Raw genomic sequence first — 16,634 nt, forward strand, 5'->3', positions numbered from 1 at the left:
GTAAGAATTGAGATTCTTAATTGATACATATTGGTTTCAGAATTATTACGTGATCATACTTTTCTAGCTTTAGCTTAAGACTTTCTTTTTAAGATCATATAACATTGAGGACAAGAAGTCGGTTGAAACGAAGAACGTAGGTACATATATTCACAAATATTATTAGGCACAAAGCAGAAACCGTAAACGTGTTAATTATTATTTGTGTTATTCGCATATAAATCTAGGTTTATTTATATTAACTAATCTTATTTTTTAGTTAGCTGAAGTTAATTTATGAAATGAGTTTGCGTGAAAACTGGAATCATTATATATGAAGAGTTTAATCTGTTCTACTTAAATTATAGAGGCGATTTTTCTAAATTGTAATTGTCAAATGTAAATTGTTATTAAAGTCAAAAAATGAATTGCTACATGTACTTTCTTACATATATTGGTAGGAAATTTACAAAATATATTTAGATATATACTAATATTCATGGTATAGAGAATTTACGAGCATATTCAATCAATGCATTGGTTTATCTAAACTCAGCAACCACTGCATATCCTATATCTGTACATATAATCGGATGTAAGGTATGTGCATAATGCGACATATCTGCAGAGGTACAGATAATATGTATGTAGGTACACACTGCACAGCGACATAATGTATTCTCACGTACAATTTCTTACCGAATCCTGTATACACATAACTAGACCAAGTTATAGCTTTGGAAAGATAGAAGCTAGAAAAAAGTTACTAGAAATTTTATGCCAGAGAAAAGAAGACAAAAGAAGATGGTTTTAAATGATCAGGTGGTGCATATATATATGTGTGTGTACAGAAGTAGAGGTGTTTTATAGAACTGAAGATTAGTTTTAATTTTTTAAATAGAATCATATTTTTTAAAAGATATTTCAAGCTTAAATTTGAAAAATTTTGCATGTTTTATATGTTCATTATCTTCTTTAACGCTGCCTACATTTAAATAAATTTCGATAAAAAGTTCTAATTTGGATATATTTTATGTCGTAGTAATTCTTTTATAGATAGATAGAACATATAAAATTGATTCGAATATATAATCCAATATATACATCCAATATCTCTTTTTAGACAATAATGTTATCAATAATTTCTTATATCCGATTTTTATGAAATTGGATTCACGAGTATTCATTCATTTTATATAGGTCAATATTTTAAAGCGATTAAGTTTATAGCTAAAATTTAAAAGTTTATAATCCGTTTTACAATACCCGTTGTACTATGAATTATGCATGTGTTATTTTGTAAGAAAAGACAATTACAATTTTTATCAGCCATACAAATATAATTGTAAATATCTTTATATTACAAATTAATATATGAATGAATTGAATTATTTTATACTACAAATTGGATTCGATATATATATATATATATCCGATTTTATTGTTAGTAAAATAAAAGAATTATCTGTACCTGTGACCTATAGAAGTATTACACTTTTACTCCACAGTTTAGCTCTCCCCAATTTTGTTCGTTTGTTTAAACCGTAAGCCATGTGCACGAAGAGCGAATGGACACATTTTGCAAGAGGGAAACGAGTACAGTATCGTACGATCATAGTGTAGCACATAATTAGGTGGATATTTGCACAGCATATCTGCTAATCTAGCTGCCAGAATTCGCGATCGTGTCCAAATCGTGTTAGTCTTTCGGTCTAGCGAACATAGTCGATATTTAAACACAACACACCTTATCATTACACCAGCCAAATGATCCGTGCTTTTCTTTCATCGATAAGTAATATTGTATAATTTACCATCATTTAATTTTGGATCATCTTTGTAGCTTAAATCATGTAGTATTTGAATTCTTATGCAAAATATATGCAACTATATAAATATACTATATAATACACTATTATATATATTATATTATTTATATTATATATATTATATATTATATATAATATATTATTATATATTATATAAATATATGCAGCATAAATCCAATAACAAATACAGTGGTATGCAAATATCTTTTTGTATATGTATATAAAGGTTTACATACACGGTGGGGCGGTAATCATAGTACAACCGAACAGGGAATAATTTTACGTGAAAAGATGTGTGGAAAATATGAAATAAAATTTTTCCATGTGACGCTCCGTTTCTGAAAAAATCGAGTTGTCAAGTATACTTTAACTTGACTAAGTACAGGTTATCTATAAATATGCAACAAGCAGTAGGTCATTACACAGAAATGTAAAATAAAATGTTTCCGTTGAAGGCCTCATTTTCAAGAAAATAACGTTTAAACATGTATAATTGAAAACGAATTAGCCTGATGTGTATGCGTGGCGCATTTTTTAAATTTTGTTTCTCGAAAATGAAGCATTACGAAAATATGTATTCTACATTATTATTTTTCAAATGTAGTTACATTTATTTTACATGTAATTATATTTACAATACAATACATTTATTTTCAAATATAGCTTAAACTTTGTCGATTATTCGCCCTTTCTCATTTCGGAATTAACGAAATTTTAGTATACTTATCAAATATTCAAAGTCGATTTACTCGAAAACAAAGCCTCAGATGAAAAAATGTTATAGCAAACCTTTTTCTTATTTTGTATATTTTCCTTATTTTCTAATCACCCTTGCTCGATTGTACTACGATTATCGCCCTACCCTGTGTACGCTTTCACACATCCATTGTTATATATGAAAGGCTTATATACACACACCACCAGTAAGTTTTATTCAGAAAAAGACGTTTACTGGTTTACTAAACTGATACAGGGTGGGACAGAAATTCTTAGATGATTTCTATTGTAATAACGAACTAAGAAGGGAGCGAATTAATAAATTTAAGAAAGAAATTGATTATAGATTAAAATAAATAACTATTATACTCACTATACACTATGTATAGTGACCAACTTTCATATTCTCCATCAGAGTGCGTCGCAGTCTTTTGGTTAAGTTATACACATCATACGCGTTATCATATCTCAAGGATACTTTGGTTAATTTTGAAATATCAATAAATAAGTAGACAAAATATCAAGCACAATCTAATTATTCTTCATTTTCGTCTGATTTTGGCTCATACGAGCTCTATTTAAATTGCCATCATCTATTACTAAACATTCTGTCTAAATCTCCCCACTCTCTTGACGCGTTAGTCAAAATGAAAATTCTGAAAAATTCCTTAATTAACCTACCAGTAATTGTTCACCATGCAGTGAACAACGAATTATGAAGCAACCATCGAAAGTAGCGCTCGATGTTTTCGTTTCTTCCCTTTACAATGATCGCGCAATTAGCACAGTTGGAGAAGTGTGTAACAGATCGCGACCGTTGTTCCACAGATCCGTGCGGAAACTCGAAACTCGATTTGCGAGCTGTTTAATTTTCACCGGTTATTCATTAGCCAGTTACTAACTCGTTATTACGGATCGGTGAATTATTGCACGCGTATACAGGCTCGCAGCGCATACGTGTTCGTCGTGAAACCACGGTTTCCGGTTCTCTTCACGCGCCACACCGCAAACGAGTAGATTCTGGCGCACACTCAACGCTATAAATGCCCGGCGAAGACATAACGACTATGGGAAAAATCGACGAATTTGAGGTTACCTTGGTGAACCCTGGGAAATCCTATTATCGTAACCACTGAATCTGCTCGTATATTACGATTTAAGGGCTCGTAACAAAAATGACCCTTGGTCATATTTTTGTCTTTTTCTAGAACGATGAAAGATTACTCTAGCATCTTTTATTTTTGTTCGATACATTTTCATTTTTTTAACAAAGTATTATTTATTATGTATAAGAATTATTTAATTAAATCACGTTAGTGAGTAAGTTTTGGATGCTCGATAAAGATTGTTTCCGAAAAATCATTACGTTTTTTCCTCAATTAATACTATACTCCGTTCTATTGTATATGTATTATAGCGTAATATGGTGTAATATTTGTCCAGGTTTGACTAATTAATTTTAAGGATACATAATTGTATTCTTGGTATGGTGTTAGTGAAATAAGGTTGTCGATAATAATTGATAATAATTTAATAAATTGTGTAACTGTATACACGTAACCGCGAACGCAGCCAATTAGCTTATATTATTTGTTATGCAATTGATAATTGTATCGTATAACGATGCAATTAATAATTATATATCATATAATACCGATAGCCCAGAATCTCGATGTACCACATGGAAGTTGCAGTAATTGGACATCCACCTTAATTATGTTTTATCTACTCTACTTTTACGCACAAGTTTGATCATTTTCAAATAAATTTTCATTCTAGACCGTGTTTTCAAAATAATCAACCTTTAATCATTGGTTTTATTAAAGAATTGGTAACATTAAAGGGCTTTCGGGAAATATTGATTTTAGGAAATACTGAAAGCTAAACCTGAAAATTAACGAATCGCTATTATTAAATATTATGTATATTTAATTATTTATATATATATATATATATATATATATATATATATATATATTAATAATTGATTAAACAATGAAAGAGGAGTCGATGTCAAAATATTGTTATTGATGCGTATTAATTAATAGATCATCTGACTTGAACAGAATGATTCTGTATTATTTATTGTAAGAAATAAAATTCATTACTTTTGTAACGTATATCTCTTGAACTAATTTCTGGTGATCAAAGTGTCTCTGAATAGCACAAAATTTAATAACGTATACAAGAGAAAATTTTCATTCTAATTCAAAGAAAATTCGCTATTTCTAACGAGCCAAATCCATCGCATTTGTACATTTCTTTCCTTCTTTTATCATCTTCCTTCTCTTTCCTTTTTCCTCTAAATCTACAATTTTTTTCGCGTACCTTTGTTTCTCCTATCCCATTCTTTACTTTTCTCTCTCTCTTTTCTCAAATGCAGTATTTCTATCGTCACATCTTTATTCCTCATTTCGTTCGTTTCTCGCTTTTAGTGTCGTCCTAGCGACACGGTATCAACGTACGTTCGAATGCACGTGACACTGGTAGCTAGCTTTTCGACTAATTAAATCCCCTTCGTTCGCAGGAATGAAGCAGGAACAACAGGAAATTCCCTCCTCGTTTCTCGAACATCGCCGTCAGCCCCGCAATTGCGGTGTCCCGTTCTCCGTCACGAATCTTTCCCGACTCAAATGGAATTATGATCCAAGAATTATCGTCATTGGCCTTCTTCGTCGCTTGGTGAATGTATTCTGCGAATTCTCCCCTGGAATTATCGGGATAAAGAGAAAGGAAGTCGTACTTACGTGGAATGTTTAATATGTATTCATTTAAGAAATAAAGAAATTCACGTTTAAATAGAATTTCCAAGTCGACTTTCTTAAAAAATTTCCAAGTTTTGTGTGTAAAAAATTAATTTCTAAATTTCGACTCGCAAGTAAATTCATTTCTTAAATGCGATAGAACAACGATTTTCAGTCGCGAGAATTTTTAAAATATCTGACTATATTTAGTCAGAGGCACTGATTTCTTTTTCTATAGATTGTCAAATAAAGAAACGGCATAAATCATATGACAGAATATTGTTAGTCTTCGTTAAACAAACGTATAATTATTTAACATTTGTACGTAATTATATTGGAAATTGCACTCTAACGTAAAGAGAGTGTTGTTTATATCTTGTTTCTTTCTACATCAGAATATTTGTATAAAAATAATTATTAGTATTACTTAATAAATAAGATGAATCGTAGAAGTAGAGTAATAGTATTATTTAATATGGGTGATGCAGTGGAAAATACACGGTAGATTGTAGATCTATATACATGGTTGACAGTATGTTAAAAAACATACGTGAAGGAGGCAGAACCGGTGAAACTGAAAGGCGGAATTTCTGGTTGAAGTAAATTTACGAACTGCCTCGCAGTGGTGATGGATGTTATGCACTGACCCTACTCTAGTTCAGTTTGGAGTTACGTCAATTCTGACAACACCAAGTGGAGCAGTAATAAACCCGTGAAAATTAATACAACATGTTAATTGCGATTTACAACATTTTCATAGAATGAAATTTTCCAGAACGATGTAAAAGAATTCACGAAAGAACGATGCAAAACACTCGTACAAAAGGCTAATGTAAAATATTTGAACATGAAAGCAAAGTGGAAAATTCATACGACACAATGGTCGATATTGAGAGAGATCTCCATTTTCGAAAAAATTGCAGTGATTCCCTCGTATATTGAAAGACATTGTTTGATTAATCTCTATTCATTTTTAGTCGGCGAATTTTGGACGAGATAAATGTGTATTACTCTCTTATTACAAAATATAGCGGAGATTTAGTCATGTAGGGAATAAAAATGAAAAGCAATGATTTGAGTATAGCTAAATATATATCGATAATACATATATATAGGTAGATATATTTTTGCTGGGATAAAAGGTTTCCTCCTCTTTGCAAATATAGTATTATTTAATAAAATTTTAAATCAAAATCAGACTTGTGTATGTATATTTCTGAGACTATGGAGTGGATATTTATTGACGTTACGAGAGATATATGGTAAATTGATATAGGTTAATATTATATTACGAAAATACAATCGCTTCATGGAAATGAATTGTGTGTTTGGGTTAATACCCTTTCTAGAAAGGATTAACTCATACCAAATGGCTGCATGCTTTGTGCATCAAGCATATTTGGGATCTGAAATGCTTTCGGGATCAGTCTTTACTCTGATAGAAATCTTAATTCCAATACTTAGTAAGCTTAAGTTTCATTTATACATATACAGTACAATAAATACATAAATGTATGAAAATCGCAAGGAAAAATATATTTTTCTTGACTTTCTTATTTTTATGTCACTTTATAACTGGGAAGGTATATATTTTAATATTGTTCGATCACTCGCGGAGAGACGCGATCGCGAGGAAACACGTCAACGGGAGTCGTAAATTCCCGTTACGATTAGATAATCGACGCCACGAAATGATCGATCCCCTATTTCGGTTAGGATAATAGGGGTGGTTTAATTGAGTAGTTACACTGATTCAACAGGTATAACTTTATATTTATTTCAACAACTTTGTAGAGAAATGATTACACTGATGCGAATGTACAAGTTAAGTAAGTAGTTGACTTGACCCTCCTAGTGTCGTAGGAGAAGTCGTTGACTTGACTTTCCTAATGTCGTAGGAGAAGTGAGTTAAAGTGACGATGCTGTATCGGAGGAAAGCTAGTCGTGGGTGTGTCTAACGCAAGGGATCATCGAATTTGTTGATGACAATTTTGGTTAGGAAGGTGAGGGCAGTAGACATTGCTTCTGATTGGGTAAAAGAAGGTTGGTGGACTAGGAAGGGCCTTAGCCGCCCTCGATAGAAAGTTGCTGGTGGGAAGCATCATACGTGAGAAAAAACTAACTTTCCCGTGTCAAACTGTAGTCGCCAATACTCTTTAGAAGGCGATTTAGAAAAGGGATATTTGTTTGGTCTGAAGGACCTTAGCTAGTAAATTATTGAGATTTATGATGGGTCCTTGAGACTATTGAGAGTAGGCAGTGAGGACGAGCGGACATCTGGTTACCATCTTGCCCGCGGTGTGTGGCTTGGTCTAGGTAGAGTGTCGCCCGACGTAACAAATATAAATTAATAAATTTTAATATAAATTAATAGATTTTCTAAATTAATAAGGAATAGGAAAACAGATATTTAGTTACAAAATCAAATGGAAAGAAATTAGTAACATAGGATCGACTGATAACTGTGAGTTTTCAGATTGCTCCCCTGTAAAAAACGAAAACTGTGGCTTATCGTGTTCTCCTTCTCTCATCAATTCGAGACTTTAATGTCTTGGTAGTTTAATTAGTGGATATTTTACATTGATATACCTATACTATTTAAGATGTGAAGATATCATCGGATTGCAGATTACTAGATCCACAATCCTTTATCCAAATAGCTTTCAATGATCATGTTGCACTAGTTTAGTTTATCCACAGCTTCCTCAGTGGTTGCAATGATGCTCGAGCACCAATTCATCTACGAAAGCTTAGCTTCTGACTCTCAATGATCGTGTGCCATTGATTCGTCTATGTTTGCCTATCTTCTGATTCTAGACGTTAGCGATATATCCGTTCATCTGATCCTTTCGTGAAAATTCGCTAGCTCGCGAAAATTCATTGATTTTTCATTTAAAAATCGACAATTTATTCCATAGAAACGATGCCAAATAACTGCACAAACGAAGGATTTTAATTGCCCCAATTCAAAGAAGTAATTACCAATTTAATTACATAAAAATATCCTCCGATGTTTTAAAATTTATTTTAATGGTTATTCATCTCGTTCCATTGAAAATTATTAAATCGAAAGCACAGCAGGTCATAATAAAGAACAACTGTTAATTTTCAATTGGTTCGATAATTGTACAGACCGATTCCCATTTAATCAAACAGAAAAAACATTTTCTTTTAGATTTCATTCAGTTATTGGGTTTGTCCCGTTTACTCTACCACGAAAATAATCGAAGCTCGTGTCTGTCGTGTAGTAAGGAACCGTGTAAATCACATTAGACGCCATTCTGAAGCTAATGAGCCGAGAAACGAAGCTGAATCGAGAGGCGCAACGGCTTGGATCCTCCTTCGTCGTCTTTTAACCTTTTTCTCTTGTCGTTTACTCCCCCCCCCCCCCCCCCTCAACCTCGACCTTTCATTCTCTTCTTCTTCTTCTCCTTCTGCCTCTTTTATTCGTCGATGGACGAACAAGCGACGAAGCATTCTTCGAGAAACAATAATGCATTCGCCGGTAGAGAGCACAGTAATTAGTCACTCGTCAGAGGCCAGTTGAACAATGGAGCGGACGCATCCTCGCCATTTCCTTGTATTATCTCTGTTATACAGCGCTATCTGAACCAACTGTGCTTGATTAGCACAGCTTACGACAAACGTAATTGATACACGTAATCAGATTACGTTTCAAACGTATCTTCTCCCCAAGGGTCTACGTTCTCATTTAGCCAAATTATCAGTAGCATCATCATTACCGGAACAAGGACTTTCTAAATGTGCGACAAACCCACGCAATATCAAAGAAGATTTCCAAATTTAAATCGTATACTCCTTGGAACTTTTTAAACGAATCTGAATTTTTTTCATTTTGAAATATTTATATAATTGTAAATTTTAATTTGAATATTTTGGAGGACAGTGGTGAGAGAAAGTTTAGTAAGAGAAAGGTGTTCTGTTTTTGTCGCTGCAATGCAAAGATATCTCAGTTCCTATGTGATTTGTTTATAATTTATATTACACTATAGCGATATGCAAACATTTTTGGTCAGATAGGTTGCACACTCTATGTGCCAAAAGCAATATCAAGAAGATTTTTAATTTAATATTAGATATGAGGGCATAATAAGTAAAAAGAAACACTATAAAACATAAACATTGTTATATAATTATGTAATATTAACTGAAATTCTTTGAAATATCGCTTCTGTGATATATAAAGTAAGAAGTTCATCTGGCCAGGAATTTTTTTGTTATTGCATATTTCATATATCGTGTTAATCTCAATTGTGCAATATCAATTAATCTAAAAAATGCATATAAACTCGTTGATGATTCTGTGGCAGTAAGGGATGTGCAAGGGGTCATTAATAAAAAATGCAATTAATTTTCTATGACATTATTATATCAGATGATAATCAATTTAAAAAGTTCGAATTCTTTCTTTCGTTATTATATTGTGACAGTTTCCTAATATTTGTAGATCTTTCGTAACATTTCGTGTGGTTTGTATCAATTCCGAGAAAGAACACGGGAATAGTTCACTTCGCTTATCTTTTCACGGCAGAGGCTTGACAGAGCTAGAAATATAGGTCAGGAAGATCTTTCTTGCTGATGGCGTGTTTCTTCAGTGGAAGCTGTATGCATATATTCAGACGCGACAGTAGTACAATCATACATATATGATACCATGTATCATAAAACGCATTTCCTAGTATAAATTACACAACCTACGATCAAAATTTATTTGCACGACAAGATGAATCGGTGATATAGTAACAAATTTAGTTAATTAAATTATAAATAATAAATTGTACATAAATATATCAAAAGTAAATAAAACTTTTAAAATAGCTTAATTACTTAATTCTCGTATTTTGTTATTCTTATCGATATCGTGCAAATCCCCCCAAATTTTTGTTCGTACAAAGAAAATCCTTTTACAAAGAAAAATTTCTATCTTTCTAATAATAAAAATTTCTCAATTTCTACAGATTTTTACACGGTAAATATCATACCTTTCTCTTTCGTATTGCGATTTCGGCTGCACCTTATACGTAACGGGCTAAAGCTATCGGGATTTGTTGGAGGATTTATATAATTCGTAGTCCGTGATATTCTAAGTCCTGACCACTAACGCTGATCCTCCTATATTTATCGCGTTCCTCAGAGAAATTTGGACAGGGAATTTAAAATAACGAGAAGAACACAGCGAATACGTTCAATGCGCCTTTTTTACCGCATCTTCCCTAATGATCTTATGTCCTGTTCAATTTTCTATATATATATATAGAAGATTAATAGTTAATTAATATTTAAAAGCTCCAATCACTTTAAATATCTTGTTACAAACATAGAAAATTTTATAACTTGAGAAACTTATTTAAGATTCAAAGACTTTCTAAAATTCTAACTTCCTAGTCGAGAAAATGACAAACACACTATTTTTTATTTTATATCTTTACGAACGTAATGTAATACAACGTGCAACAGATTAATTTTATTCTAATTAGAAAAACTTTCCTCCTACAATTATTATAAAGTTCACACCCCATCTAGAGAACTTTTTTTCGCGTGATAACTTTTTTCAAAAGTGTAGCTACTAGCTGGACGCGTACTAGGTGCTCTCTATTGATATCGTCAGGTACGTGGGAGTTTCTAGGAAATTACATGTCAAGCGTCACTCTGTCGATGTGTCTATAAGTTCACGCCCCACGAACGTTTACAACGTGTGTCACGCAATCCTCCTACCGTCATGCTTTTCAAGTGGACACACACGGAGAACAAAAGATACACGGAGGTGCACATTGACGTCAGAGGTGGCTTGAATGACAAGAACATTACCTGGGGAAAATTTCTCCTGCGATGCCAAAATAGATTTAACTATAACTATGTTTTCACTACGTAATTATCGGTAATGTGATTAGCACGACGAAAGTTGTTTATTGAATAGTTCTATCTATCTTTAATAATTAATTCTCTAGGAAATAAAGACTGCTTTGTACGTCTATTATCCTTGCTTAAATATGGCTTGAAATTAACCCAGATGTGTCTGTCATCTTTTCGAAAGAATGATTTTATTAAAATTTGTGATTCTTGCATCATTACTTGATATCCTTCAGAGCTGATGGTTATTTTTCGCTAAAATAAATTTAGTGAAAAATTAATTATCATGTTCGATTAAGAGTGAGCACGATTATATTTCCCTGAAAAATCCAAACGAATTCAATCTATCTACGTTAAAGCCTTGAAGCAAATCATTTCTGTCGATAATTCTTAGAATGACCGAAATGGCAATAGAATTGTCGAGTCTTCGGCTGAATTTGACGTTTATTCTGCGCTAATATGAATTTATTTTGAAATGTTCTGTTGGAACGTGGGGTCGATTTTTTAGCAATAACAGTTCGAAACTTTTTAAATAGACGCGGAAATATACTGTAAATTCGATCCCTTGAAAATAGGGTAGGAAGGCAATCTTGATAGCAATACCCTACGGTCAATCAGCTTAATACTCCCATCAAATCAGGCAAAATATCTTTCAACCTGAAACTCAATCGTCGTTTAATTTTAAATCATAATTTTGTCACATGTTCCTTTCAGTACAAAATAGGATAATTTTGAAGTAGGTTAACAAAATAATTTCATGGTATAAAATAATTTTATTATAAAATTCCTACTCTTCATTTTCCAAAGCTTTTTATACAATCTAAACTCTATAATATTCACAATTATCATGACAGAATTTTATTATACAATTAAAAATCTTTCTTTAAGAAGATCTTTCGTATAAAAATTTTGACGGTAGTGTTCCAAATATAAAATTACCAAAGATATCCAATATTTAGGAAATATGTATGATTGAACCGTGCAATGCATAATCTGTTAAAAATTCATGATCTGTTTTATACTTTCCTACGTTTTTAAATAACTTATCTGATGCGACGTGATTACAAATAATCACTACCTTAAGAAATAATTGCTGGAAAGAGGTTATCAGCTGGTCACTATATCGATTTCGGTGATTAATTTAAAGTCCCCCAATGCATTCAGTTATCGATTTGCTCCAGCCACTAACATGCAGTAATTTAATTAAAATTACATGTATGTATATAATTTTGTAATGGACAACAGGGCAGATGCGCTGCGATGACTTGTTAATTAAACAATATATGTACGTACTGTTGATGTTCTACATAGTTGTTGCTCCGAGGCTTTTGGCTCTTATGCCTGTCTCCGTAACCAGTTTAACAAGCTGCAACCTAGCTGAAGCTCGTGGATTTACATCTTTGCATAAGCGTGATATGATACATTAGCGGCATCGTATTTGTTACTGCTGCTTTAATTAATGCAGTGGATAAATCGCAATAACAAATGACTAAGTATTCGTTAATATTTTAATCGGATAATTTTTCCTTTATGATTCGAGTTTTATAAATTGGACAATTGAAGTGCTTTCTGGGAGAACGGTGCCGTGAACTGAATAAATTACGTTGGAAGGTTTAGTTCCAGTTTTTAAACATTTGTTATGTATAAAAATTCCACAATATTCCAATTATTTTACTAGAAAATACGCTATATACATTTACCAGATATCTATGGGTCCTTTTTCACAGAAAGCTGCTTAATTTGAAGAAAAATGGGAAACGAATGAAATGTAGAAGAAAATGTAAGGACGGGTTATATAACAATTGGTATTGTTAAATTGTTAAAATAACTAATTTTGTAAGTTTGCATCTATATGTCACATGTTAATATATTTATATGTTTTTACAGTAGGGACTGCTGGAAGCTCTTGAAGCTATTTGAAGTTATTCTTCCCATGAGAACGAATAATAACAATTCACAGAATATACTACAGGAATATTTACATATAGTTCGTAAGCAAACAGAGATTCTACCTTATAATAAAATATAGTAGCAACTCCAACTAAAAGATGATAACAAGTCTTTTTATTACTTTTGTAACTTCTATTTATATTCTTTATAAGTTACGTCGACAGAAACAATGGAAATTTTGTGATTAAGTATAATACATATTAGCCATATAATATTGTCTTATAAATATACTGATTTCGATATACAATCACTGATGCGATGTAATCTCCCCTATCCTAACAGTGGCAAATCATGTTTAATCCCGGCATATTAAGTTCATCGAGAATGCTAAAGCCGTACTGAACATCAGTTTCAGTAAATTTCGATAGCGATGTAGCAATTATATTACATAAATTTATTTCAAATAATTTTATAATCATATTGTATCATAAATTATAGGATTACTTGTAAAATGATTCGTCATGATTCTACATTGTCAAATCTCGTTTTAGTAACCAACTATTCATGTTGGAATTTCACGCAAGAAACTTCTGAACGATTAGTCCGAAGGGATTTCTGTTTCCATACTGTTCGATATTGCTCTCTTTGGCACCGTCTTTCGAATGATTAATGACATGGCAGAAACTGCTGCTATAGTTTATTGGAAACAGTCCATCGATGATGTATACCGCGTGTTATACGAGCAGGGGAGGCCTTGTTTGTTTCACGGGTTAATAGGAGGTGCAATAAGATAACGACTGCCATTGACACGTTATACGCGTTCATGTAACGGAACGATGCGCGCGAATCATGTATAGCCAAAATATTTGCAGTTACTGTATGTAACTTCATCTGATCGCGTCACTTTATGGCATATGCATGTATGTATATGGCACGATACATGTCAGGTGCGCGCCTTATTAAACGTGACGGAGTTTCATAATATGTGTGCCATGTTTCGACAGTGAATTGAGAAGACAAACGCGGTGAAAAAAGTTCATATATGGTTAATTAATAACAAAGATGGTCGAATTAAGCGTTGAAATAAATTAATGGAGAAATAATTAAATCCTTTTGAAATCACGTTGATCAATTGCGTAAATTGAAAAATAGAGCAAAATGATGATATATACATATATCGTAATATAATATAGTATCGTGGACGAGAGGCCTAAGAGATATCGGGCGAACTATAAACGATGTCGCGAGAAAGCCTAAGTGCCGATAGGCCCAACAATGTATCGTTGGTCCTTCAATCGAATAGTTACGCGGAAAAGGCCTGCGTGACCCTGGCTACGAGCGTTTGCGGAACACGTGCGTGGTGGGGCTAAGACAAAAGACAAAAGACAAAGGGATGCTAAGAGAGAAAGACGAATTAATAGTCAGTGTTAGTTGAGAAGTCAGAGAGTGTAAATGGAGAAGTCAGGGAGTGCGAATTGCGTTGTTGAGAGTGCGTTGCTAGCGTTGTCGAGAGAGTGTGGTCCGCGCGAGAAAGAGAGCGTTGGATCCGTGGTGACGAGAATTGCAAATTAACTATCTAGTTGTCTTAATTATAATACGTTATTGTGATTAGTTCACTTTAAACAACCATCGTTTCCTGTTTAATCAACATCTATTTAATCCATTTATTGTAAATAAACTAATTGTAGTAAAGATCCTATAATAAGGATTATGTTCTTTAAGTTTAGAATTTACTATTATGTATGTATACCATTTTGCAAGAAATAAACTTATCGATTTAGTTTTAATTATATGTTCGTACTCGATGCGATTCGGTATATGTTAGATTTTTTCCCAATTTCATCCATATATTGTCAAGCTTTGTATCTTCTTAAAAAGCTATTTTTGGAAATTTATGTTTATACGTACAGCGACACAAGTCTTCCAGTTCTATTTTTACTTGTTTTACACGTTTCCGAAATATAGTCATTTTTATATTACAGAAATACTTAATTCTTCAAATCTATAGCAAGTGCTTGAAATGATTATCTTTAATCTATAATAGATACAAGCCTATCTTTTCAGGTATTGATTTGAGAACATTGTCAAATTCGATTTAAAAGGAAGTTATAAAATTATTCCACCTCAGAAAAGGTTTTGTCTTAAGGGATTGCATTTACTTTAACCACATCAACTTACCATAACTTCAAGCACAGTCCTCTTGTACTAATCATACTTCGCTTCTCCTAACTTTTTTCCATTTTCGAGGGTCCATTAATTATAATACTCAGTTCAGTATGAAGGATTTATTGTTTCTCTCGCCACTCATGACTCAACCTCTTATCGAGCTACTTGCAGCTTGCTAGACTATAGAATTTCTTTCTTCATAACTTTCGTATTGTTTCCGGATGGTAATTATCGTTTTCGTTTCGCATACCTTGCAGGTATGTTTACTTCTTTTGCATTATAAACTCTAACATGATATGATTATTATTATTTCGTTAAGATAAAGTTAGTTGGTTTGCCTATATTTCACACTTTTAATTTAAGAACATCTATTTATAGATTTCGAATAATTATGTAATTATTATATAATATAATGTATTATGCAATTGTGTTGTAGCTTTCTAATACAATATTAGTTATTATGATTTTCATACTAATTAATGGATGTCTATATAATAATTCGTGATTCATCGAGAAGTGGTAAAAATGAAAGCGTAAAATGTTGTACATTCTACTGGCACAGTGTTAATTAATACGAGAAGGAATTGGTGCAAAATTGAATTGGGGTTAAAAAAAGTAATTAGTGCTTTTCGAAGATTAAAGAATATACTGATTTTTGAAATTTCTTTTTTTAGCTTGCCGTAAAAGTGAGTGCTTAAATATGAAACTTATGAGAGAAAAATAATGGAAAATAAAACCGAGATAAGTATTTTTCATACTGTACCATATGCAAATGAAAATGTTTTAGCATGTGACTAAAACAAGTAAAAGAACAACTGGCCTTTAAAGTAGATGAGACAGTCTCATCTCAAAGTACTAAGAGGAACTTTTTACTTATAATATTTTGTAATTCTGGTAAAACTATGCGAATCCACTGCCATTTGAATACACAGGTTGCGAGAAGTTTCAACTATTCGAGTATTCTGGCTAAAAAAAACTATTTAGCGTACTAAAAAATGTATTTTAGATTATTACAATCTCGAACATGGATTGAAATTTCCATCAAAATTATCTTCAATCCATAAAAGCAGAAAAGAACTATTCCAGATGATCAAGTGTTTATTATAACTTTTCATTTTCTATTGAGAAAATACAGGATAAAGTTGATGGATTTAATAAGAAAACAACTATATAAAATTGGAGAAAACACTGAAAGATTATCCGGAATTATTGTGAAATCATTTCTGAGGAAAGAAATTTCGTAAACTCGTTGATGTATAGATTGCTAGAACTGTGTTACCAAGAAACAAAGGAGCAAAGGAATTATTTTCGTTAAAAAAATACTGAAGTAGATTTTAATTAAAAAGTTTTAATTAAAAACTCACGCTAGATTTATTACTTTTCTTCAGTATTTGTACCGTCGAATGTAAAAACGTGTACAATACCATTGACCATGGAA

Source organism: Bombus flavifrons, chromosome 9 (genome assembly GCF_040668555.2).
Source record: "Bombus flavifrons isolate JBK064 chromosome 9, iyBomFlav1_principal, whole genome shotgun sequence".
NCBI lineage: Eukaryota > Metazoa > Arthropoda > Insecta > Hymenoptera > Apidae > Bombus > Bombus flavifrons.